Source organism: Caretta caretta, chromosome 7 (genome assembly GCF_965140235.1).
Source record: "Caretta caretta isolate rCarCar2 chromosome 7, rCarCar1.hap1, whole genome shotgun sequence".
In the NCBI taxonomy this organism is placed as follows: Eukaryota; Metazoa; Chordata; order Testudines; family Cheloniidae; genus Caretta; species Caretta caretta.
This window is the reverse complement of record NC_134212.1, coordinates 122618550-122643729: the sequence shown is the minus strand read 5'-3', so window position 1 is coordinate 122643729 and position 25180 is coordinate 122618550.

The window sequence follows — 25180 nt, the reverse complement described above, 5'->3', positions numbered from 1 at the left end:
TGCTGTTTCCAGCCAGGATGGTATTTCCCGACCAGGCTCCGACAGGTGCAGAGCGGGTTGTGTTTGGGGCGGGTGTTGCCCGCAGGGAGAGCAGGCCGTGGGGAGGAGATCTCTGGCCAGGTGGCGGATAAAGGCAGCGCCAGGAGGCTACTCGCTCTCCAGGGAGGTGGAATTTGCCTTGGTTTGACTTAAGGAAGGACACGACGATTGGGATCTTGGAACTTAGAAATGACCCGACTTGGGTTTGCTCTGAACTGTTAGTCCCAGCCAGGCGGTGCTGGGAGCTGCAGGATCCTGCAGGGGTGATGGGTAAATCACAGGCCAGCCTACAGGAGGCTGCAAAACCCTGTGTGTGAGAGGGAGACGATACCGTCTGTGTGGCATGTGTTGCCCGCTGGGGCATGTGTGCTGGGGCCCCCTCTGTGGTTGACCCACAGAAGAGATGAGCCTGGTCCAGCCTCAGCTAAGCAACCTGGTGTTTTTAGCTCACACTGCAGCAGCTCCTGCTTTTAGTTTTGCAGGTCCTTGGTGCGTCATCCAAGATGGCTGCTGTCACATGCCCGTGCCTCTTTGTGGCTGGATCTCGGCGTGTGAGGCCTTGCTTTGTGCACTGATACACATTCTTGTGTGCACCGCTCTGTGTGTGTGTGTTTGCACCAGGCTGCATTCACACCTGCTTGTGTGCACATGGCTATGGTCCCGGGTGTACACATGGGCGCCCACGTGTGTTTCTGTATGTGCTGCCCGTACACACGTGGGCGCCTGCGGGCTCCTGTTTGAACAGGTGCGGAAGTAGCAGTGTGACCCTTACGGGCTGGTGCAGAGGGTTCAAGGTGTCCTGTTGCTGTCCCTGAGCGCAGAGAGTTCTCCACGTCCGTATGGCCAGGCAGCTCCTGGGGAACCAGCCCTGAAATCCTGTTTACTCTCCTCCCCGGAAAAGGAAGGGGACTCGCCCCCAGCAGCTCTAGTCCTTGCTGGGTTTGCTCAGGACAACTGCAACCATTCCCTGGCCATGGCGTCCACCTTGCCCCAGTTGCTTACACCTAATTCCTTTCCCTGCCAGGTGACCGCTGTGGGATGCCCGTTCTCACTCATTTGTTCTGCTTTCACCCTGGCCTCTGCCCTGGCCCCCTTTTCTGCTCACTTGTTTTGCAGGTGAGATTCTGATCTCTGGGCAGAAGGGACAGGAAACCCCCCAGGGTCTCTGCAGGCAAAGGAGGCATGTACTTCCGTGGGCCTTAAAACTGCCATATAGATCCCAGGATCTCTCTGCCTGCTTTCGGCACTCCAAAACCCTCTCCCTGGAGACCTCCCACCCACCCCACGCTCAGCCGTGAAACCTCACGGCCTCCCCCTCTGCTGCTCCTCCTTCGTGGACCGAGCGGAGCAGAGCGTGGGGGCCGGGTAGCTCAAGGGCTGGATGCGGCAGTTCAGAGCTGTCCGTCTCACCCGCTCCCACCCAGCCCCGGGCAATAGGAACAGCATTGTTACCGGGCAATGGCTACCGGTGCCCTGTGTGTATCAGGGAGAGGCTAGCGGACACCACGGGTGGCAATCGGCACCTTCGTAGGCAACCTGAGCAGCCAGGCCAAGGACCGAGTGGACCACACAGACTCTCATCCCTATGTCTGTCCAGGTAAGGGCTGGGGAACACGCACTGGGCGGTGCTTCCTCGCTTGCCCTTGTTCTGTGTCTAAAGGCAGCGTGGGTAGTGGCCAAAGCACAAGGCTGGAAGCCCAGGGCCTCCTGAGTTTTAACCCTGGCCCACCCTCTGGCTCGGTGCATGGCGGGGAAGCACATCACCCCCCACACCCCGCCTGCTACTCTGCTCGGTGGGGCTTATGCTTCCTGCCGGGGGGAGGGTCAGCTAAGTTTTGTGCAGTGCTTTGCAAAGTGCTTATTACATTTTTTTTTTCTCCCCGTGTTCTAAAAAGGCTCCCACATCTTGCTGTGGGTGCTAGGATGACCAGGTAGCAAGTGTGAAAAATCGGGATGGGGGAGGGAGGAATAAGGGCCTATATAAGACAAGCCCCCTAATATCGGGACATCTGGTGACGCTAGTGGGCGCACATGGGCCCAAACTGCCCCACACCAATCGGATCAAATAAACCCAGAGCTCCTCCCCGTTACACAGAGAGCTCACCCTTCCCTTTACGTCCCTTTCACTTCTTCTCTGCGGGGAACCCAAAAGGGAAGCAGGGGCTCAGGCAGGAGGTGCTAGAGAAGGGCTAGCTGTTACTGTTAAGGAGCTGGGCACTTAATTCTCCTAGGAAAATCCCAGTGCAGATCATCATCCCATTGGGGCAGCTTCCGTCCCAGGGGTACATCAGCAGGGGGCCCAAGTGGCAGCCACGTCTTCTTTGCAAGGGAAAGAGAATCTTAATCTCACAGCCTGGCCGCGTTTTAATGTGGGGTCTGTTTCGTGGGCACCCCATTGCATAAGGCCCCCGTGCCAGCCACAGGAACTGCTTGCACAGGAGCCGTTTGTTGGGAAAGGAGTCATGCATTTTTAGCTATGAAACAGCTTGGAACGAGGGGGGGGGGGGGGGGGCAACAGCCTCTGGGATCACCAGCCAGGGCTGTGCACGCCGCAGTCTGAGAGCCCCCAGCGTGTGCATGTAGCCTCAGCAGGGTGTTAGGCGCTGTACAGACATGAAGAAGCCCAAGTCCCTGCTCCGTAAATATTACAATCTTGGGATCCAATCCTGCTTGCAGGGCACCTCCTATTGGTGACTAAGTCCATAGGAACTGAGGCGCTCGGCGTCCTCAACTCCTGTGGACTCAGTGGGACTCGGTCACCAACAGGGGGTGTCCTGCACCTTGCAGGATTAGACCCACCGAGGGAAGGGGATCAAAGTGGTTGAGGGGGTGGGGAGTTGAGCACAAGCTCATTAGGCCCGTGCTTCTTGCACCGACTCTCTTTATCCTATTCTCTCTCTTGTGACCATCGGCGCTGACTCTGCGGGGCTCAAGCACCCACCAAAAATAATAGGGGATGCTCAGCACCCACGGGGCCGGATGAATCTTTCGTGCACCCCAACCGTGGCCCTGCCCCCTGCTCCACCCGCCCTGCCCATGCTCAGCCTCTTCCTCCCGAGGCCCCGCCCATGCTCTGCCCCGAGGCCCCGCCCCCATGTGGCTGCTTCCCCCTGAGGCCACACCCACTGCTCACATGGAGGGGGGCAGAGAGGAGCAGCCACCCGCAAATTCAAAAGCCCGGACCTGTGTTGTGACTAAATCGCAGCAGCTGAGTCCGGGATCCCTCTCCTTCCTTTCTGCAGGGACAATCGCCTCTGAAAGGGGGTGACCGGGCAGGGGGGGGCAGCTGGAACCCCGACCGAGCCCTGACCTGCCTCTTGGCTTTGCATATGAAGCAACCATACAAAGCCGCCCTCCTGAGCCTAGGGCTTGGCGCCCTTCCCCCCGCTCCGCTGCCGAGGCACCAAAACCTTTCGCGGAGACGCTGATATGCCCAAAAGCTAGAGCAATTACGAATTCTCTGAATATCTTTCATAACAACGGCTCCATCTGTCCAGCAAAGTTTGTGTTGGATAAAAAATGGCTCTGTCTTGCCACAACACCTCATCACTCACTCTAACTCAAACAGCACGAGAGACAGGCGAAGGCTGGGCCGCTGGGGTCAGCTCGAATGCTTTCTTTGTTTCCTGTTATTTACCTCCTGGCCCTGGCCTGCTCCAGTTCACCTGCCTCATCCCAAGGATAATATGTTGGAAAGCAGGAACGGGCTGCCACACTTCGGGATTTGCACAAAATCAGCTGGGGGGCCATTTTAGCTCAGTTCAGGAGCCGCTTGGATAGGCCCGAAGGCTGAAGCCTTGACGGAGCGTGTGTCACGTGGGAGACAGTGACGTGAGATTCCCCCCTCCTTGATTTCAGGTTCTCTGGTCCATTCAATCCCTGGCCTGGAAGTAAGGGGAATTCCCACCCTGCTCTGAACAGAATAGACGCACGTCGACCAGGATGTTTGGTTGGACTCTACACCCACGCTCGGCGCACGCCTTTTGAGAGCGGTTAGATTTGCAGGCTAGCTTTGCTCAGTGGATGCCAAGTTCTCTTGAAAATCCAGCCAGGAGCGTCAGCAGACCTGGTGGTCTGAACTCAGTCTCCACACCGCGGGGCAGCTTTAGCCGATGATTGTTTGTGTTAAAGTAGTGCGTAGAAATCCCAACATTGCTCAGGGGGCCCATTGGGCTAGGTGCTGTACACAGAGCGGGAGAGACAGTTTATGTCCCATAGAGCTTCCAAGCAAAATCAACTAGACAAACAAAAGTTGGCAGGGAAACTGAGGCACAGAAGCAGAAGTGATTTGCTCAAGGGCACACAGCTGGGACTACAACCCAGGTCTCCAGAGGCCTAATTCAGCAGTGACATTGATCCTTGATGTGGTCTTTCAGGGGGTCTTTATTGCACCCTGACTGGCTTTCTCTGGTTAGCCCCTGGTCAGGACAGTTCTTGGCCCAGGCCCCTAATTAGGCCTAGTGGTGTGTGTCAGTCCCCGTGGGCTGTTTCTGGAGGCAGCCTGGTACTGCTACCCCTTCACTCTCCCAGGCCTTTCTGCCTCTCCTCCTGCTTTGAGCCCTCTCCTTTTATAGCAGGCCTTGTTTTCCCCTATTGGCTGCAGCTGTGAGTTCCTGCCTTCATGATTGGCAGCTGCACAGGGGTGTGGCCAGGCTGCTTGCCTGTAGGCAGGAGGGGCTCCCCTCCCCCTTCTGCATCTGCTCAGTATGGGGTTTCTAGACTGCTCTGCACACAGCCTGGCCCCTGGGCCACACTGCTTGCCCTGGGCCTGCTGGCATTCTTTTCTTATTGCATGCTGGTTTCCCTCCCCTGCAGTGCATCTTCTCTAGTGACCGCCGTGACCTGCTAGCCCTGGGGTGCAGTGCTGGATAGCGTCGAACGCCGGCTTCGCCAGAGCCACGCTCCAACTGGTGCAGCCCTTCTCCAGCCAGCTGGCCATGCACAGGCGGCAGGGTGGGAAACCAAGGAGAGACGAGAAGAGAGAGCACCAGCCAGAGAGCACGAGAGAGATTTGACTGAACAGCGGGCCCCCTGGTGCAGCTCCGGTGCCCAGAGTTCCATGGGAATTGCCGTCGTGGATCAGAGCAGGGCTCCCTCTAGTCCAGTGTCCTGTCCCCAGCAGCGCTATGGAACCAGAGGAAGTGTGCGAGCACCCCAACGGAGTGGGAGAGCACCTGTCTTCCTTACCCCTGCCAGCCAGGGCTTGTTTTGTGCCCTGAAGAATGAGGTTTGTATTTATTTTATGTTTTATCCCAGCTAGTGTAAACGCAGCTGTTCTCGGTATCCCTGTACATCGACTGTGAGGCCAGAGGCGACCATTTTGATTACCCACTCTCTCACCTCTGGTGTAATGAAGGCCAGAGATTTTTACCCAGTGAGTCCTGCACATCTCCGCAGTCTTAATCCAGTACTACATTATTGCCTTCTTGTGGCAGTGAGTTCCACAGGCTCACGGCACGCTGTCTTTTACATGTGTTACCTTTTAATGTAACTGACTGTCTCCTTGTTTCTAACATGACGAGGGACTGGACAGGAGCCTTCTTTCTCTCCCATTCATTATTTAATTTACATGTCCTCTGTTTGTTGCACTAACCTAATCTTTCCACTCTCTCCTCTTATGAAAACGTTTCTGAGCCCCTTAGTAATTTTCATAGCCCTTTGCCATTGTATAAACCTCAGCTGGGATGCCACCTTCCGTTCTGGCTGCCTCACCTCAAAAAGAGTAGCGCAGAAAGCAATCAGCATTATTCGCCCCTAATACTCTCTAGCATTGCATTGGATCATTTGGGGGATCTCACTTTATACCAGACTGAAATGTGGCATGTTCCAGCATGGCCCCACCCCTGGGAGCTCTCTATTCCAATCGCACGTGCCCTTTGAGTATCCACTGCGTGATACGGAGCCAGAAATTCTGCTGATAGTAATGAACGAAATGATTATATTAATTCCATTTCCGACAGCACCAAATCCCAGAGCTTTGCACGCCTCATGAAACAGGAGTTTATCTCCTTAACCACGCCTCCCTACCCATCCCACCATACAGCCTGCCGCTGAGCACATGCAAACACAGCTGGGGTATCCTCCCTGATTCCCCCAGGTAAACCTGACACTGGCCCAGTCCCAGCTAGCAGATGATGAAAGATTTAACTTGGCGTGTAATTGATCAGCTCTTGAAAGGTCCCAGCTTGGGTGAGGGCAGTAGTTTGAATTGATTAGACTGTTATGAAAACAGGATCAGGCACCTGCTGACCTTGCCCACATCAGTAGCCTAAGGAAGAGGGAAACGGAAAGCAGGCAGGCAGCAGCTGCTGCTGCGTGGCTTTTGGGCTGGAGGCAGATCAGGGTAAATTTCACCAAGTGTTGATTGAAATATACTGGGTGCTGCCTCCTTAGCTGCATAAGTCTTGATGAATTCTGTAGCTTGACTGGTCATGGGAGCATGGTTTAAGAGAGCTCCTGCGGCACAGAAAGGCACAGTGTTGGCTGAGGTTGCAGGAGCGAGTGGCAGCGGTGGGATTCGAACCCAGGGCTTCCTGCTCCTTGCACAGCCCATGAGGCAATGCTGCCCCTCGAGTAAATTGCATCGTTTTCTTCTCTTGATATGCTTATTTTTCCACAATGAAAAACTAAACAATTAGTGGCTATAGTCAGAGTTCTGGAAACAATTGGTCAGAAGGGCTTGTCAGTCAAGCGATTCTCATTGTGTGTTCAAAACTTCTGACCAATAGTAGCTTTTGGGGGTTGATAGTATCATGGCTCAGCCGTCATATGTTATGAAGGGAAATGCCCCTAAACTAGCCCTTGGTCTATTGCTGTTCAGAATTTGTCTAAAAGGTACAATACGGAAAATGCAATACTTCACTGCAAAACTACCTTGGGGTTAATTCACACAGACACACTCCTCTCTCACCCTCTGCGTGTGTTCAATGCAAATAGTTAGGCTTGGATTTTTATTGGCGAACGTCGATTTCACCGCGCACGCACAAACTGACGACAAATATTTCCGTCAATAATACTTTGCCTCTCTATACATTTCAATTAAGAGAACTGCTGCTTGAGAACTTAGTAGAGTTGGATTGAAGGCTATAAGTAAAACTTTGTATATTTTGACACGTGGTGGTGACAATTTGTGCTGTAGCGGTTAGAAAGCGTTCTCTTTTTGAAATCAGTTTCTGCTGCCATGGAATAATTATCGCCTAATCCACCCTGTTGTCTGACTCCCCAATAAATTGCCCACAACCATGAACATTTAAATCGATAAAAATTGGGGGAAAAATGCTTCAAACTAACCATCAATATTATCTGTCTAAATGATTTAAAAAATTAATTCTGCCAAGCCTACACATGGTCCATATGTAGAAATGGACCCAAACTGCCATGTTGATAGCCAGATGCCAAATTCACCATACTTCCAGTGTAGTCTGAGTGGGGAGATTAATGTTTCACCAAACTTTTGAGGCTCTTTGGATCCAGGATTTTGATTCAGGCCTTTAAGCAGCATTAAACCTAGAGGCCGCAGATAGGACACTGAACTGGGAAACAAGAGACCTGGGTTTTACCCCTGACTTGCTCTGTGACTTTGGGCAGGTCCCTTTGTTTTTCTGTATCCTTTGTTTCTCTTTCTTATTTACTTGCTTTAAAGCTCTTTGAGCTTTCCAGATAGAAGATCCTACATAAGAGCTAAATATTGTTCCTCTCTCAAATTCATCCAGCACTAGTGACTGGAGAATGTATTCTTCACTCAGTGTCCTAACCTGTGGTTGCCATGTGCTTTGAAACAGCTGCAATGATCCACCCTAGAGCTGGCTGCATTTCAGAGGTGGGTGAGGCCATTCTTGTGTGTCTATGTTGTAAAACACTTTGTGAGCCTTTGGTGCTACAGAAATGCCAAATAGCGTTAGCATTGTTTCCTATCTGACATTTCCTTTCATGAGTTGCTGCAGTTGATTTAACAAACTCACTGGTAGTAGCAAAAAGAACAGGAGTACTTGTGGCACCTTAGAGACTAACCAATTTATTGGAGCATAAGCTTTCGTGAGCTACAGCTCACTTCATCGGATGCATGCTTGGTAGTAGGTGAATCTGTTTTAACCGGTTAATGAGCAAAACAAATAAAATCGCTTCCTATGTATAGGGGATTTACCATTGCAAAGGTGGATTTTCCTTCAAATCAGACTGGATGCCTTTCCTGAAGAGATGCTTGAGTCAAACCCAAGTTACTGGGCTCAAGTCAGGGATGACTGGGTGAAATTCTTGGGCCTGTGTTATGCAGGAGGTCAGGGGTAGTTAATTATTTTTTGTCAAGGTCCAAATTTCTTGGTCAAGGTATAGTCAAGGTCCAGACTCAGGAGAAAAGAATAATAAAAAAGAACAGTCATGATGATAATAAGTAAATAAAAAGATTTCGGGGTCTGTTCAAAGTGTCTGGCTGTCTGGATTTGGCCCACAGTCTGCCTATTGACTACCCCTGGACCAGATGATCTAATGATCCCGCCTGGCCTTAAAATCTGTCATCTTATGAATTATCTTTGGTCTTTCCAGACTAAATTTGTGGTTTTAATTGTGCAGCCATGACATTCCATTACTACAGTATTTTGCATTTGATTTCTTAGCTTTAAAAACAAAACAGAAAATACATTTGCAGATCTTACCATCTGAAATGTAGGGGCCTTTGATCAGGGGAGTTTGTAACTCCACAATCTAAGCAGCATGCCTGCAGCTCGGTGAGAAGACGTGTGCCCTTCGTCCATTGTTAAGGGCCTCGTTGTAGATTTCATGGAACTTTTTACTTTGCAAAAGTAAAGTAAAAAGTGATTCACAAACACTCATAGCCTTTATGAAATCAAAAGCCGTTTTTTTCAAACCAGACTGAGACACTCGGCCTCAAAGGCCCTGTTGACACGAGGAAAACTTGGAAGCGTATTTCTGCTCCAGGGCAGTGCCCCTGGTGCTACCAAAGGTAGATGCTATAATATAAAGAAGGGGGAAAGCATTTTTGTTTATATTGTGAACTTGTTCGACAGTAGCTCTTAGAGGCCCTGTGGTGCTAGGACTGTACATTTGTCATGAGTGAGGGTCTCAGTCCTGAAGAAATTCCAAGCTAGACAGAGACAAGGAGAAGGAAATGACTCACCCAAGGGTACAGAACCAGAAATAGACCCCAGATCTCCAGAGTCCCAGCTCAGGGCACTCTCTGTTAGCCCATGTTGCTTCCTCTCTTACTATTCTTAGAACAGGGGCTCTCAAACTTTTTTTGCTGGGACCCCCTTTGAAAATATTTCAGGCTGTGACGACCACCCCCAAAAAGTGACAATTCCCCCCCGTACGAGGCCACCCCTACTTCTGCGCTGCTGCTGGGGGTAGCACTGCCTTCAGAGCTGGGCACCTGACCAGCGGCTGCCGCTCTCCAGCTGCCCAGCTCTGAAGGGCTCCGTCTGTCAGCCCCACGCAGGGTTGACAGCTGGAGCCCCGGCATGTGCAGGGGCTGACAGCTTGCAACCCTCCCGTAATAACCTCATGTCCCCCAGTGCGAGAACCCCTGGCTTAGAAGATATGGGGGTGAAAATGCCAATGGTAATGCCAGTGGGGCCAGCCCAGTAGAAGGCAACACGTCCTCCTTGTCCCATTCCAGCTGTGCCCGAGGACAACGCGGACAGCCTCAGATTTCAAAAAGAAAAGGAGGACTTGTGGCACCTTAGAGACTAACCAATTTATTTGAGCATGAGCTGTAGCTCACGAAAGCTCATGCTCAAATAAATTGGTTAGTCTCTAAGGTGCCACAAGTCCTCCTTTTCTTTTTGCGAATACAGACTAACACGGCTGTTACTCTGAAACCTCAGATTTCAAAGTGCAGCTTTTCACCGCAAGGGAACAGTATTTGTAATTTGCTTTCCCATAACTCTCATTTTCTCAAATTTACCACACCCTAACCACAAATCATTCACCAAAAAGTGAGTGGATTAGAGCAGGTGTATGCAGGAGAGCGCCATAGAAACGGCTCTGCCGATACAATCTGAACATCCAGGCCGAGAACTGGTCCCAAGGCGACTCAATGGGAACAAAAAAGGAAAACAAAGAGTGACGCTTAGGGATAATTCCTAGCAGTGAGATCTCTTAGGCAGCTGAACAGCTGCCTAAAGCAAGCGGCTTGAATCATTTAAACATAGACTGATCAAAGCACTGGAGAAGAGACTGTGTGATTATTTATACAGCCAGAGGCCTGCTCTGCGCAAGACAAGGAAAGGAGCGGCAGAAGAAAGGTCAAAGTTCGCCCAGCCCGGCAAAGCCAGGCATAGCGCCCTGAGTCTCCAGAGTCTCTGTCTAGTGGAGACGACACTGCCTCTGAACCGGAGGGGACAATCCTGACCCATCCGATGGTGAAGTGGTAGATTTTTGTTTTTCTCTCTCAGTTTTCTCTGATCTTATCTACCCTTGCCCGCCTCACCATCAGGAAGAAAAAAACCCACTCCGCAGCCTGCGACGTGTAGCGTACAGAGTTCACCGTACTGTACTAATCGATCTGATATCATCCAGAGGCATTGCATGTCGTATCCCGGTGCACTTCAATTGCCACCATTTTATCTATTTTTAGAGCAGTCGTGAGCCCCATTAGCATGATTACTGCTCCAAAAACTTTACAACTCACGGCTTAATACGCTGCTGAGACCCAAGTGTATTTCATACTTTAGAGAGAAACTAATAGCTGCAAACATCTCCTGTTGGTCCCTACTCAAAAGGCGGGGGAATCTGTTTATTTCAATAGACTAGATCCGAGTATTTTGTGGGATGCTGGTCGGATCCTCAGGCCAGATCCTAGTGAGCAGCTGTCCTCATCACCCTCTCCCGCTTGCTCCAGCCGTGTCACTTTCAAGCAAATCTGCCAAGCAGACAACTATTTTCTCCTCTTTGGAGCTGGTCCCTTCGGGTCAGGGCTGAGGTATGTTGCTTGGTGAAGTTGGAGCTGCTCGGGGCCTAATCGGGCTTTTGGGCCAATGCGTCACTGCTGCTAAACGCAACCAGCAATGAAAATAAACAGCTAAAGGCAAAATCTCATTGCCCTGGTGGGAGCTGCACTGCAAACCAAAGAGGATTTGTGGGAGCTGTCGTTAAATTCAGCAATTCCACTGCACGTGGCGGGGGACAAGGAATTCTTCTTCTGAAAACCCCTTGCACAGATCTCAGACCCAGACGAAGGGGAAGAGCAGCATGCTGTGATCTATCACCGAGTGCTAAAGTTCTTCCCATAATCTCTCAACACAGCATCCAGGACACCTGATAAAAGCTTTTGTACTCTCCTGGCACGTGCTCCCTCCTTTGCCCAACTCGCTCCTGTAGATTTAGCCTACAACCAGTTTATAAAGGGGAATTGTCCTAACAGTAGTTAAGAGAACATGGTAATGCACTTGCATATGTATGTATGTGTGGCAGAGCTCGCTGCTGGGTACAAGTGGTATTACTCCGCTGTGTCTCATAAGCTCCATACTGATAGACATTCATGGAGGTTCTCCTACGGCTCAAGTAGCACTAGCTTGGGATTTTGGAACAAGGTGATCGGCGTTCCAGCCCCCTTCCTGCAATGACGTTCCAAGCAGACAGCGTGCGTGTTTGTTACACTCCTCAGCATTCATATAGTGCTTGACATTTTTTTCAAACAAACTGCAGCTAATTAAGCCTCACCCCCACCCACTCCCACGCACAGACTCTGAAACCCAAAGGCCGTTCCAATTGCTCCTGCTTTATCTCTGATTGCCTTCTGGACCACGGCTTGGAAGGGCAGCTCGGAGTCACGACACCTCGTGATGGAGGAAAATGCGAATCAACACATGGACAAAAAAATTCTCCAAATACAAATTCGAGGAGAAGTGCACAAAAACACCTTTGGGGTGAGCTATTTCTGAGCCTGAGTGGGCACTTTAAATAGTAACCTGCTTCATATTTATTCTTAGATTTGTTTGCAAATTTCATGTAGCTGGTGATTTTTAGAAAACTAAAACCATTTTTTTCTCCCATACTCCAGGGCAGCAGCCCAATATGCAGGAGCGACCCACTGATAACACCCTGGAGTGTGCATGCCTAGCCCACACGAAACACCCTCCACTGCTCAACTGTGCATTTGTGAGCCACTATACAACAACAAACTATTGTGTAAAACCCAGTGTTCATGAGAGACTCTACAATAACAATCCAAAGCATGTAATTCAGTCTTCATAGGCAGCCCTAGCAAATGAGTAACGGGAAACCTTACAGCTGACCTGTGGAACTCATTGCCACTGGATGCTGAAGTCAAGAGCTTGCTAGGGTTCAAAAGAGAATAATCTGTTTAGCTGGAGAATGAGATTATCCAGACTAGATTAAAATGAATAAAAGGGATATTGAACCTTCCTGCAGCAACGCCTAAGCCAGTCACTAATTGGTTGGGATTTGGATGAACCTTCTCCTGTGAGTGGCTTCTTCCATAATTGTGTGCCTCAGGAATCCTTTCACCTTCCTGTGAAACATCGCTGACTCCAGCAAGAGCCAGGCCACTGGACTACATGGACCCTAGAGCTGCTCCAGTCTGGCATTTCCCATGGAATGAGCTGGGAGAAGACTTTTTTTAATGTGAAGAATACCGTGAGAGTCCTTTAAAGAACAAAAGGGAAATAATCAAAACCAGAATGAATTCGTAGATGCCTGGCAAATAGTTCCGTCCTAGGCCTCTGAGCCAGCCAACAAGTCGCTGATCGGTCTTCTCTGATGCATGGGAGGCTGCCTTGATGATTTATGGGCAACGGAGCAGGAGCAAGAGGCATTGGGAACACGATCAGCAATGGGAATGCCAGTCATTGCCTTCAAAGGCGTCATCGGGGTGATTTGATTGGAAATTGTGTTGCAAATAATAAGACGAAACTCGGCAAGAGGGCTTTAGGGAGGCACCCGAGTTCAAAACAGCGGCAGAAGATGTTTTCATACATTCATAGCATTTAAGGCCAGAAGGGACCATTGTGATCATCTAGTCTGACCTTCTGTATAGCACAGACCAGAGAATATCACCCAGTCACACCTGTATCTCAGCCCAATAAATGGTGTTTGACTCAAGCATATGGTCCAGAAAGGCCTCTGGTCTTGAGCAGAAGACTTCAGGAGGTGATAAATCCAGCACTTCCCTTGGTAGTTTGTTCCAGTGGTTAAAAATTTGTGTTTGATTTCTGTTTTGGAGTTGTCTGGCTTTCCTTGGCCTAGGAAGGCCTATTCCAGATGGTGCAATGACACCTCCCTTTGAGGCACCCGACATGATGAGACTGCAGGTGAACACAGGCAGGGTTGATTGCCTCTCCTGATGAGAGAGAAACAGAGATTTCCACAGGGAAACCTCCAAGCTGCCCATCCAACCCAGGCTCTCTCTAAATGTTGACCCTTATATTTTTATCACATTTAAGGTTCCATTTATAAATGGCTTGTAAAGAGTTAATACACAATTCACAGACGTGATCGGCATGTCACCCCCATGAGCAGGATGTGTCATGGAGGTTTAGAAGCATATTGGTGGAGGGTGTTTATAAATGTTTATATGCCCCGGCAATAAGACACCTGTTGTCTTGTCTGGACTCTGTTTGATCAACCATCTATTAAAACACCTAATCGTGTATTAACCCTTTATAAACTATCATTAGAACTTAATCTCAAGTGAGACTTTTTTTAAACTAAAGCCATAAGAATTTTCCTTCTTTCTGCATTTTTGCTTTCAGAAGAGGAAGTCTGGGTCAATGGTTGGGCCGCTAACCTTGGACTCAGGTGACCAGGGTTTGGTTCCTGGCCCCACCCCTGACTTCTTGTGTGATTGGGGGCAAGAGGCTTAGGCTCAGCTCCACAAATGTATTTAGGCTTCTAACTTCCATGAAGCAGGAACTGCGATACCTTTGAGAATTTGAGCCTTTGTCTGGTTGTGTCTTGGTTCTCCACCTGTCTAAAGCAGATGAGGGCACAGCCCTCCCTCACTGCCGTGTTGTGAGGCTAAATACACTAAAGATTGTGAGAAGTACCAATATGACAGTAATGGGGACAAGATAAGTACCTGTGAGCACAAATCTGAGATGATGCCTTTGACCCTATGCATCTCAGACAGCAACTGCAAGCCTGCCTGTCCAACAGTTTGTCACACAAGGATCACCCAGTGTTTTTCTACGCTGCCCTTTGTACACAGAGCACTGTCCCAGGCATCAGCTGTAAGTCACTGCCCTCGCCTTCAAACCTGATCTCAAGACCCATCCACCATAGGTACTGAGTTTTACTTTTCCCTGGGGGTGCCCCACACCTGAACCACCCTGAAGCCCTGCCCCCACTCCACCCCTTCCCCTGAGGCCCCGCCCTTGCTCCGCCTCTTCCTGCCCCTGCTCCACCCTCTCTCCAAGGCCCCTGAATGCCTGCCGCTTGCTCCTCTCCGCCTTCCCCCAAGCTGTGGCTGGTGGATGCTGAGCACCCCCATTTTTTTTTCCTGTGGGTGCTTCAGCCCCAGATCATCCATAGAGTCAGTGTCTAGGACCACCTCTTCCATGGTGCCTATAGGAAACCAGCCCATTCATAATGGGGAGATGGGGATAAGTGACACACCCTAAAAAGAAAATTACAAACATGCAGCCCATTTTGTATCATGGTCTTACCACCCTTCATATGTCACTTGTTTGCTTAGACTGTGTCGCTACATGTGTTTGTACAGCACCCTGCACAAGAGAGGTGCTGCTCCTGATTGGGACCTACTGTAAAACAAGAGATGTTTGTTCCTAGAGATAATCCTGACCTGCGACTTGCAGTGTGTTTGGATCCAGGTTTTGAGGTGGCCTGTGATGGTGAATGGAGCCGGCTGCACAAGATGGACCCAGATTCAATTCCACAAGGTTCCGGTGTTCAAGTTTGGGCCCTTTTTTTATTTTTCTGGTCCGTTAGTGGGGTGTTTGGTTTTTAATGGCTGGGTTAACCTGTGGATGATTTTTAAAAGGCAGCCAAGAACAATGGAACCGTTTTGTGGCTACCGCCGGTCATGTGTTTTCCTCTTAGTAACTCGCGCCCCAGCAAAATAGCCAGCATGTCACGCCCTGCCGTGATATGTGGATTTGGTATCTGACATGCCTGACTCAGAGTCCGCAAGGGCCTGGCCTGGATGAAGTGATCACAGGAGGAAAGCTATCTTATTTGGCTGCTAGGACTCATGGGACCAAACCCACCCCCACGCAAGGAAATTCTGCGACAGAATTCCAGTCGCTTATAGCGCTCAGTCTCCATTCAGTCCTTGGCTGTTCTGCTGAAGCAGCCAACAAAGGAGTCTACAAGAGCCACTTCCAAAGCCCGCTCTTTAGAAATCAGCTTCTCTTTGGCTTTCCTGCCGGTGTTCAGGATTCTGTTCTCTGGAGAGCGCCAGTGGGCCAGCACTAAATGATCTGTGAGACACGACCCACAAAGGGCCCCAAAATCAGCCTTGGTGCAAGCTGGAGCCACAGACCCGCATCTATATGGCTTTTGTTTGTCAGTAGAAGCGTTTAGGGAATCTTTCCTTGCTCTGTTAGGAGCCGCACGTACTTTGTCCATCAGCTGTTGGCTTCAGGTTGGAGAGAGGATATGGTAGTGTGTCTCCCGAAGACCTGATTAAGCCTGTCGTGTACAGTCAAGGGCAGGGGAGTCTGCCTGGCTCCGCAGAAGTTAATTCCACATGGTCTCTCTCGGAGGGGAGGTTGCTTTTCAGCTGAGCTCTAACCCAGCCTTTCGTGTGGATTTTTGCCCTTATCCAAAATGGTGGCAGGCTGCCCTCAGCAGAGATGGCTACCATTTCCCCTCAGGCCTGTGGAAGCAAACTGCTCCTAGTCAAGATGGCTGCCATCTCCCATTATTTCCCAGTGGGACTGAAGCCAGGCTGCCCTCTGGATCTGGGTTCAGTGGTTAGGAAACTGGCCAGGGAACTGCGAGCAGCCTTGCAGGAGGGTTGCAGAGGAATTGGGGGAAAGCAGGGTAGACTGAGGGGATGGGTGGGAATCTGGGGACGAGAGGGGCTGACTGCAAGGGGATGCAGGAGGTAAAGGGGGGAGCAGGGAAATGTGGGTGCAGGGGAGATGGGGGCTGGGAAAATGGGTAGGGAGAGAGAATGTAAGTGGTAGGATACTGGAGGGAAATGGGGGCAGGTGGCTGTGGGACAGTCTGACGGAAGAACGTGAGTGGGGCAGGAGGCTGGGTGGGGGCTCAGAGGTGTTAGTGACAGCAGGGGGCCCAATTGGGGAATGTTGATTTGGCCACCCTGACTATAGCTAATGAATAAATGCTTGTGCTCCAGGTATCAGATACCAAGGTGATGGGCACCTTAGAAACACCCGACGTAAGGGTGGCTTTTGGTCTGATCCCTCCTATAGGAAGAGACAGCATTAATCAGATTAATACAGTGGACTTAATACAGTGGTGACGCCCAACCTCCGGAGCCTATATTGTGACCCCCCCCAGGGGTGGGTGACTGTATTAGGAAAAGGTGTGTTGGGTTATGAATGGAAAATGTGTCCCCTAAGGCAGACCCCACAATGTTAAAGCTGTGAGCCTGTAAGCAGAAGCCGACTATTGCCCGGCGGCAACTGCTCTGCAGCGCCCCCACTGGCTGCCTGCTGTGTTGCAGGAGAAGGAAGCGCGTAGCTTCTGGCTGTGGGACTCATCCGGGGAGAGTGGAATAGTGACTCAGCGGGTGTAGGGGTCGAGTCAGGAGAGCATCCCTATAGGTGCGTAAATCACCTGGCACATGCTTCAATGCTTGCCTGAATCTCCTAGCAAACTGAAGGTGGCAAGAGACATTGCTTGACCCTGTTTCAAGCCGCCTGAGCCCTCTGTCAATAGACCATCCTCTTTCTTTGATCTCAAGGAGTCATCCTGAAAGGACCGTATTTTTTGTGTTGTGTCCTTTCCAAATATACACAGGTCTAGATCCATAATTGCTCCTGGTACACAACCAGCACTCATGTTTGACTAGCACGCATTCCTGGCCTAATTTACACCGATATCTTTGTGCTTTTAAAGGGCTTGCTCTTGGGCAAACAAAACTTTTGGTCTTTGGTGAGGAGAGTTGGTTTGGTGGTTAGGGCACTGGACTGGCAATTAGGAGGTCTGGATTCTATTCCCAGCTCTATCCCTTTGGGCAAGTTACCTCACCTTTCTATGCCTCAGTTTCCCCATCTGTAAAAGGGCAGGGGGGAGTCACTTCTCTACCAATCAGGGGCGCTGTGAGGCTAAATGGATGTTTGCAAAGCGTGCTGGGATGGGTAGGTGGAATGTGCTATATAAGTTTGAAGCATTAAAATAGTATTTTGTTAGAGCGCTCAGTAACTTCCAGGGCAGTGAGTTTATTAACATGCATGTGATGCTAGTTGTTCGGAGGCAGCAGGGTTTAACTGTATGACCCATGTAGAAGAGGAAGGAACGGCAGAGAAACAGGTCCTTAAAAAGCATAAATACAGATTACAAAGGTTACAAAAAGAACAGGAGGACTTGTGGAACCGTAGAGACTAACAAATGTATTTGAGCATAAAATTTATTTATTTGAGCATGCATCCGATGAAGTGAGCTGTAGCTCACGAAAGCTCATGCTCAAATAAATTTGTTAGTCTCTAAGGTGCCACAAGTCCTCCTTTTCTTTTTGCAGATACAGACTAACACGGCTGCTACTCTGAAACCTGTCAAAAGTTACAAAATGTCTCAGCCAGCCTGAGACCTGCGAGCCCGAGTCAGCTGACTGGGCCAGCAGTGGGTGTTTAAATGCTGTATATATATAGACGTAGCCTGAGCGGTAAGACTTGACTACAATCCTGAAGGTCGTGGGTTTGAATCTCATTTGATCTCATGCTGAAAGGCCACCTCTAGTTCCCCCAGCGCTAAATAGGTACCTGATCCACCCAGTTAGGGCATTCAAAGGTAGTCAGTGCTGGCCCTCTCTTGTGTACCTTTTGGAGTTCATTTTCCATGGTCCATTCAGCTCTCTGCTGAGGCGGGCAGCAAGAAGCCGTTACTTCCGTGTTCTAAACATTTGTGAAGTGTTGCCATGTGCTGTTCAGCAGCTGCTGCATTCTGCCCAGAAGTGGCTGCATTTTACTGGTGGATGAAGTGATCCCTGAGTACATAGTTAAGCCCTCTGGAAATATGAGGAGGAGTTCTATATGCAAGGCACCAAATTCATCAGAGGACTATTTTGAGGGTATATTTCTAACTGAATGTGCTGTTCCTCAACAAACCTCCCTACCCAAAAAGGGCTGAGATGTCATAAACAGCTCAGACAAAAAGTTTGGGCTCATCCAGGGGAGTATGAACAGTCCTCAGGAACAGGCTTCGGGAGGGCTGGAACCAGGCCATGGCCCTGTAATTACAGCTTTGACTGCTTCATACATTCCCATACACTCTGGACACCCTTGCACTAGGGGCTGCTTGCTGTGCACCCTGCTGCTGGCGGAATCCCGTGGAGAGGAAAGCGGGAAAGGAGGCCTCTCAGTATTTCCCATGTGCTCATCCCCGTGGTGTCTAGGCATCTAGGGCCGTGCGTGGCTCCAGAATGAAGTGGTTCTATCCGCATGAGTGAGTTAGGCAAATCATGCCAAACAGGTGCCAATAAAACCTTTATCCCCTTCCCTTCCCCCAACTCCAACACGCTTTTTAGAAATGCCGTATCTAACAGAAAACCTGTTCAAATAAACCCCACTCCCCATCTAATGTTTAAACCCCTTTTTAATTGCTCCACCTGCAGAGCCAGGCCTGGAAGGGAAAGGAAAGTTGAACTAATGACATTTGAGGAAATATCCCTCAAATAGCTTATCTCCACTCATCTCAGCTTTCCGAGCCGATAGAGCTGGACCTGCTTGGGCTAGAGAAGTAACTGCCGGAAAATCCTCTCTTTCCGACTGTATAAAGAGCCCACTTCTAGCCCTCAAGTGTTGCGGGCAGGGCCGGCTCTAGGTTTTTAGCCACCCCAAAAAAAGAAAAAAAAAAAAGGTGGTGGGAATGCCGCCCCTGGAATTGTGCCGGCCCAAGCACGTGCTTTGCTGATGCCTAGAGCCAGTCCTGGTTGTGAGATATCGGAGCTTTCACGCCACACCGTAGTGTATTACACAGGCCTTGTCTGCACTAGGGTTTGGAAGGTGTTTGCTAAGCGATTAACATGTATTAGCATAGACCAGTGGTTCTCAACCTATTTACCATTGTGGGATGGTCCTGCTTTGAGCAGGGAGTTGGACTAGATGACCTCCTGAGGTCTCTTCCAATCCTAATCTTCTATGATGCGTATGCAGCTCTCTCTGTGTTTTGTGGGCATCCGATGAAGTGAGCTGTAGCTCACGAAAGCTCATGCTCAAATAAATTGGTTAGTCTCTAAGGTGCCACAAGTCCTCCTTTTCTTTCAACCAGTTTAACAGGTGCTAAAGCTGAGGAGGTCTAGGCTTTAACTTGACCAGTTTTACGCACGTTAAAGGAACGCTGGCTTGACTATATTGGGCTGCTGACGCATGTTGACAAACACCATCCAAATCCTAGAACTTTTCCTGTTCTTGTCCTTCTACCCCTGTGGCTCCCCCATTGTGCCTCTGGATTGGGTCATCTCCCCTGGAGAAACTGAAGGTGCGTGGAAGAGGAGGAGTTTGAGCTTGTCTTTCTCTCTCTCCCAACAACAACACACTTCACTGTACTTTTTTCTTCTTCTTCTTCTTTTTCTTCTTCTGTGTGTGTGGCTTTGACGCAGTTTCCTGAAAATCCTGCCTCATTCTGCCAGGGCCTGAGCGAACGCACACCCCTGATCTCGGAGGAGGAGCAGAGAGCTGGGGAAAGTGAGCAAAGACTTTGCCAAACTGGCCTGACCAGAACGTGACAGGAGAGCAGGAAATGAGTCACTCCTCTGGGGCAGCTGCTCTGCTCTCAGGCATTTGCACAGAAAGAAACCTCACCAGCCAAGGGGAAATTGACACCATCCCTTGGAGCTTTAGCTCAATCTGAGGTGCCAGGGGGTTATCTAGCTGGATCCATCTGTCCATCCTTGATTGTTTCTCCAAGCTTGCGGGGGAGCGGGGGGAGACCTCCTACCATGTCAACCCATCAGCCTCTGTTTAAAACCAGACCAAACCAACCCTTTTGCTAGGCCAGGAAAGGCTCTGCCTTGTGCCCCAGGATGGGCCGGGCTAGGCCGGGGGAAGGCCACTGGGGGCCCTGCTAAGCCCCGCTGGCCTGCTCGTTGCACAAGGACAAAGCTCTGGTGAGGGGATGATACAGACATAACTGGTTCAGCATCAGAGCTATTGTCTGCACTGGTTCCTAGCTACAAAGGGATTTATTTGTCTCTTGCGCTGGACCCAGCCAGCAGTGGGGACAGGGCGAGGGGGGGACAGGAGGGGTGAGGGGCTCGCTTTGTGTGGTTTGATGTTGGTAGCCGGTGGATTGTTGGCTGGCTCTAAGTCCTCTTTTATTAATCATTAAGGATGGGAGCCTGTCCCTTCAAATGGCAGCGCTGGCTCTTAAAAGGGCAAAGCCTCCCACGCCTCAGGCGCCAGGGCAGGTGGGAGGCTGCTGGAGAGAAACCCACTGAAAAGATCGTACTGTGTGTGCAGCACACGTGTATACAGCACACACCCTCACCAGCAGGAAGGCATACACCTCTGTGTGTGTGTGTGTGCGCACTAGTGCAATTGTGCATGGGGGTGAGTAGTGTGTGCATGTGCGTGTCTGTGCAACTGGTGTGTGTGAGAGACAGAGTTTGGGGTATGTGAGGGTGCGTGTGTGATCATGGGAGAGTGGTGTGTGCATGCATGTGTGTCTCTGTGTGTGTGTGTGTGTACATATGTCTGTGTGACTGGTGTGTGTGTGTCTGTGGGGTGTAACTGGTGTGCGACGGGTGTGTGTCTGGGTGATGTGTGCCTTGCGTGTGTGTATATGTGTGTGTCTAGTGTGTGACTGGTGTTTATGTATGTGTGTCAGCATGAGTGGTGCGTGTGTGTCTGTGTGGTGTGTGAGTGGTGTCTGTGTGTGTCGGAATGCTGTATTTCTGCAAAGATCTGTGTCTCTATGATGTATGTGTAGACCTGTGTGTCTGCAGGGTGTATGTCTGTGTGATTGTTGTGTGGGGGTGTGTTTGTGAGGGACAAAGAGATGTGTCTCTCTCAGACCGGGGCCGTGAAGTGACAAGTGTCGTGTTAAGTAATTTCTGTTCTATGACACTCTCTCATAACATGTTCCAGGGGCTGCCATTAAGCAGACATATTTATGGCTGCAGCCATTTGAATCCTGGCTCATGCCACCCTGTGAGTTCACTTAGTCCATAAACCTTAAACCCAGTCTCAAAACTTCAGCTGAAGCCTTTACCATATTACTCAACACAGGAGGAGAAGTTTGTTCCACAAGCCACTAGCCATCCGCTTGGCTTTAACGGGAGTTTAGCCACAGGAGTCAGGTCTGAGTCAGGACTTTCAGAATTGCCCCTGGCTGTTTAGTTTAGTTGCAAAAATCTGTGACCTTTTAAAAAAGGTTTATAAGAGTAGATTTCTGGCAAACTAAAGTGAACCCTCTGCTCAGAGCCGGTGACCATCGTCCTGGGCAGCAGTGGAGAAGGGACCTGTCACTTTAATAAACCCTCACTCAGTAAATCTGTGCAAACAGCTCCATTCTCCAATCAGATTATAAGGGTCTGCGGCCCTAAATAGCAAACATCGGTTCTGTAGCTCTGTGGGCTGATTAAATATAGCGCAAGTAGCTTTGGGAAGCAGAGGCGAGCTCTTAATGCGATCCACCAGGCACAAGTACATCAGCCTTCTTTGTAGACAGCAGGAAAATGCATTTTCATGCATGCTGAGGGACAAAGCGACCTTCGCTTCCTGGATGTGAAGCAATTTTTCCCTACAGTGCCCGAGACATTTACAGCACATAAAAGCTGGTTTGGGGGATTGAGATGCCTTGGGCTGGGGAACCTTTTGCTGCTAGGATGCCTGTTTGAGCCCAGAATAGGTCACTAGTGAAGAAAGCTGTTGCCAGCCAATGGGCATTTTGGTGGCCTGGGACCATGCGTGAAATAAGCTGCTGGACTCACATCAGTTTGAAACGGGCAGGCATCCAATACCTCCCAGAGCCAGTAGCTTTAACTGGCAGCTCAGCAGAGAAGCCAATGATTTAAAGGGCCAGAGAGACTGAATTCCTTTCTGATCTCTAAAAAGAAAAGGAGGACTTGTGGCACCTTAGAGACCAACCAATTTATCTGAGCATAAGCTTTCATGAGCTACAGCTCGCTTCATCGGATGTGGTGGTCCCTCCCCATCAGAACTGAAAGCAGCAAGGTGGCTCCCAGTACATAGATGAGAGTGGTCAATTTATCAGCGAGCTAGGTGCCATTAAGATCATCTGTCACTGCAGGGGAAATTAGGAAGCAGACAGGTACAGTGACCACTCTAGCTCTGATGCAAGTAGGGTGGCCAGATGTCCCGATTTTATAGGGACAGTCCCGATATTTGGGGCTTTATCAAATATAGGCGCCTATTACCCCCCACCTCCGACCCGATTTTTCACATTTGTTATCTGGTCATCCTAGATGCATGGCCTATTGCATGCAGCCAGGGTTAGAGTTATATCCCCTGGTGCATACGGTGCCATATATGCATATAGCAAAGCCACCCCGACCAACTGCCTCTAACCACACATCTGTTTAGTATAAACACATCCTTTTCTGCCGCGCCCGGTGCATCAAGTGTGGAACTGAGGGGCCTCAAGGAGAGGGTAAGAGCACTACCTTGTTTAGTTGGAAGGATCTGAGTTCTATACCCGGGGTCTTGCCATGTGCAACTTGATCTCTGTCTATCGGATTCCCTGTGTAAAGTTAATGGCCATTAATGATTGTAAAGTGCTTTGAGTTCTGCACACTGGAGCCATGAAGTTTTAGAGTCAAGGCTCCCACCACAGATTACCCCTTTCCATCCTTTATAGTCCTTGCCCCACTGGGTCTGGGAAAGGATTGGCAGGCGAGAGGGGAATTCTAATTCAGCTGGTCAGGAAGCCCCAGTAACAAGAATTACCAGCAATTAAACACACGAAAGGCTTCAAGTTCAGTGAACAAATTGAGTTGTCTGTCTGTTTTTAAAGCTTTTCTAATATTATTCTTATGTTAACAGTGAGGGTAATTAACCATTGGGACAACTTTGAAGGCCGGAAGGGACTGTCTGATCGAATACTGACGTCCTGTGTATCACAGGCCAGAGGATTTCACCCGATTCTCCCTGTATTGAGCCCAGCCTCTGGGGTTTGGCTAAAGCATCTCTTCCAGCAAAGCAGCCAGACTGACCTAGCTGTGGGGTGGATTCTCCATCACTGAAAGATTTTTAAGTCCCTCTAGGACCCGGGGAGGTGGCAGGGCCCTAGAGCTCGGGGGCTGCAGCCAGAATGTCTACACTGCAATTGTGTAGGTGCCTTTTTAAGAGACATGCGCAGACAGAAGGTCTGGGCTTGATGCAGCAATTTCTGGGTGAGGCTCTCTGACCTTTGTTAAGTGGAGCTCAGACTAGGTGATCCTCATAGTCTCTTGTAGCCTTAAATGCTATTTAACGATTGCAGGGTGGGGTCATTTTTGGCTTCTGTTTGCGCTATTTCATAGGTTGCTATTTGTAGCATCCCTGCTCCCAAGGGGGTGGCGAGGGAAGGCAATCTAGATCTGTGTAGAATGGAACCCTGGACCGGATCTCTTCTGGATACAGACCCAGAATGTCAAGACATTAGAGAGTACAGCTGGGGGCTGCCTCTCAGGAATGAGACTATTGTGTCAGCCTCTTGAGCCCCAGCCTCTAAATCCTGTGAGTCTCAACCTCATTTGGGATCATCCTCATTGCTCTGTGTGTGTGTGTGTGTGTGTGTGTGTATGTATTTACTACTGCCTCCCACTGGGTGGAATAAAAACAGCTGTGTCATGGCCCTTTACTGTTACTAGCGCACAGGGATTCTCCTTTAATTCAAGTGGATGGGTGCCAATGCTTTACAGTGCATCTACACTTTGAGCTTGGGGTGTGATTTCCAGCTTGAGGAGAAATACGCGTGTAGCCCTGGCACTGCGAGCTAGTCATCCAGAGTACATACCTAGAGTCTCAGACAGGTATGTACTCGGTGCAATTAGCCCCTGCTGCTACCTCAACAAGGGCTAGTGCGAGAATGTCTCCTGAAGCTGGAAAAGCACAAGATTAAATCCGCACAGACACACCCCTGGAACCCCTACCTGGGATATTCTATCTACTACCCAAGATCCATAAACCTGGAAATCCTGGACGTCCCATCATCTCAGGCATTGGCACCCTGACAGCAGGATTGTCTGGCTATGTAGACTCCCTCCTCAGGTCCTATGCTACCAGCACTCCCAGCTACCTTCGAGACACCACTGACTTCCTGAGGAAACTACAATCCATCGGTGATCTTCCTGATAACACCATCCTGGCCACTATGGATGTAGAAGCCCTCTACACCAACATTCCACACAAAGATGGACTACAAGCCGTCAAGAACACTATCCCCGATAATGTCACGGCAAACCTGGTGGCTAAACTTTGTGACTCTGTCTTCACCCATAACTATTTTACATTTGGGGACAATGTATACCTTCAGATCAGCGGCACTGCTATGGGTACCCGCATGGCCCCACCGTATGCCAACATTTTTATGGCTGATTTAGAACAACGCTTCCTCAGCTCTCGTCCCCTAAAGCCCCTACTCTACTTGCGCTATATTGATGACATCTTCATCATCTGGACCCATGGAAAAGAAACCCTTGAGGAATTCCACCATGATTTCAACAATTTCCATCCCACCATCAACCTCAGCCTGGTCCAGTCCACACAAGAGATCCACTTCCTGGACACTACAGTGCTAATAAATGATGGTCACATAAACACCACCCTATACCGGAAACCTACTGACCACTATTCCTACCTACATGCCTCCAGCTTTCACCCTGACCACACCACACGATCCATCGTCTACAGCCAAGCTCTGCGATACAACCGCATTTGCTCCAACTCCTCAGACAGAGACAAACACCTACAAGATCTCTATCAAGCATTCTTACAACTACAATACCCACCTGCGGAAGTGAAGAAACAGATTGATAGAGCCAGAAGAGTTCCCAGAAGTCACCTACTACAGGACA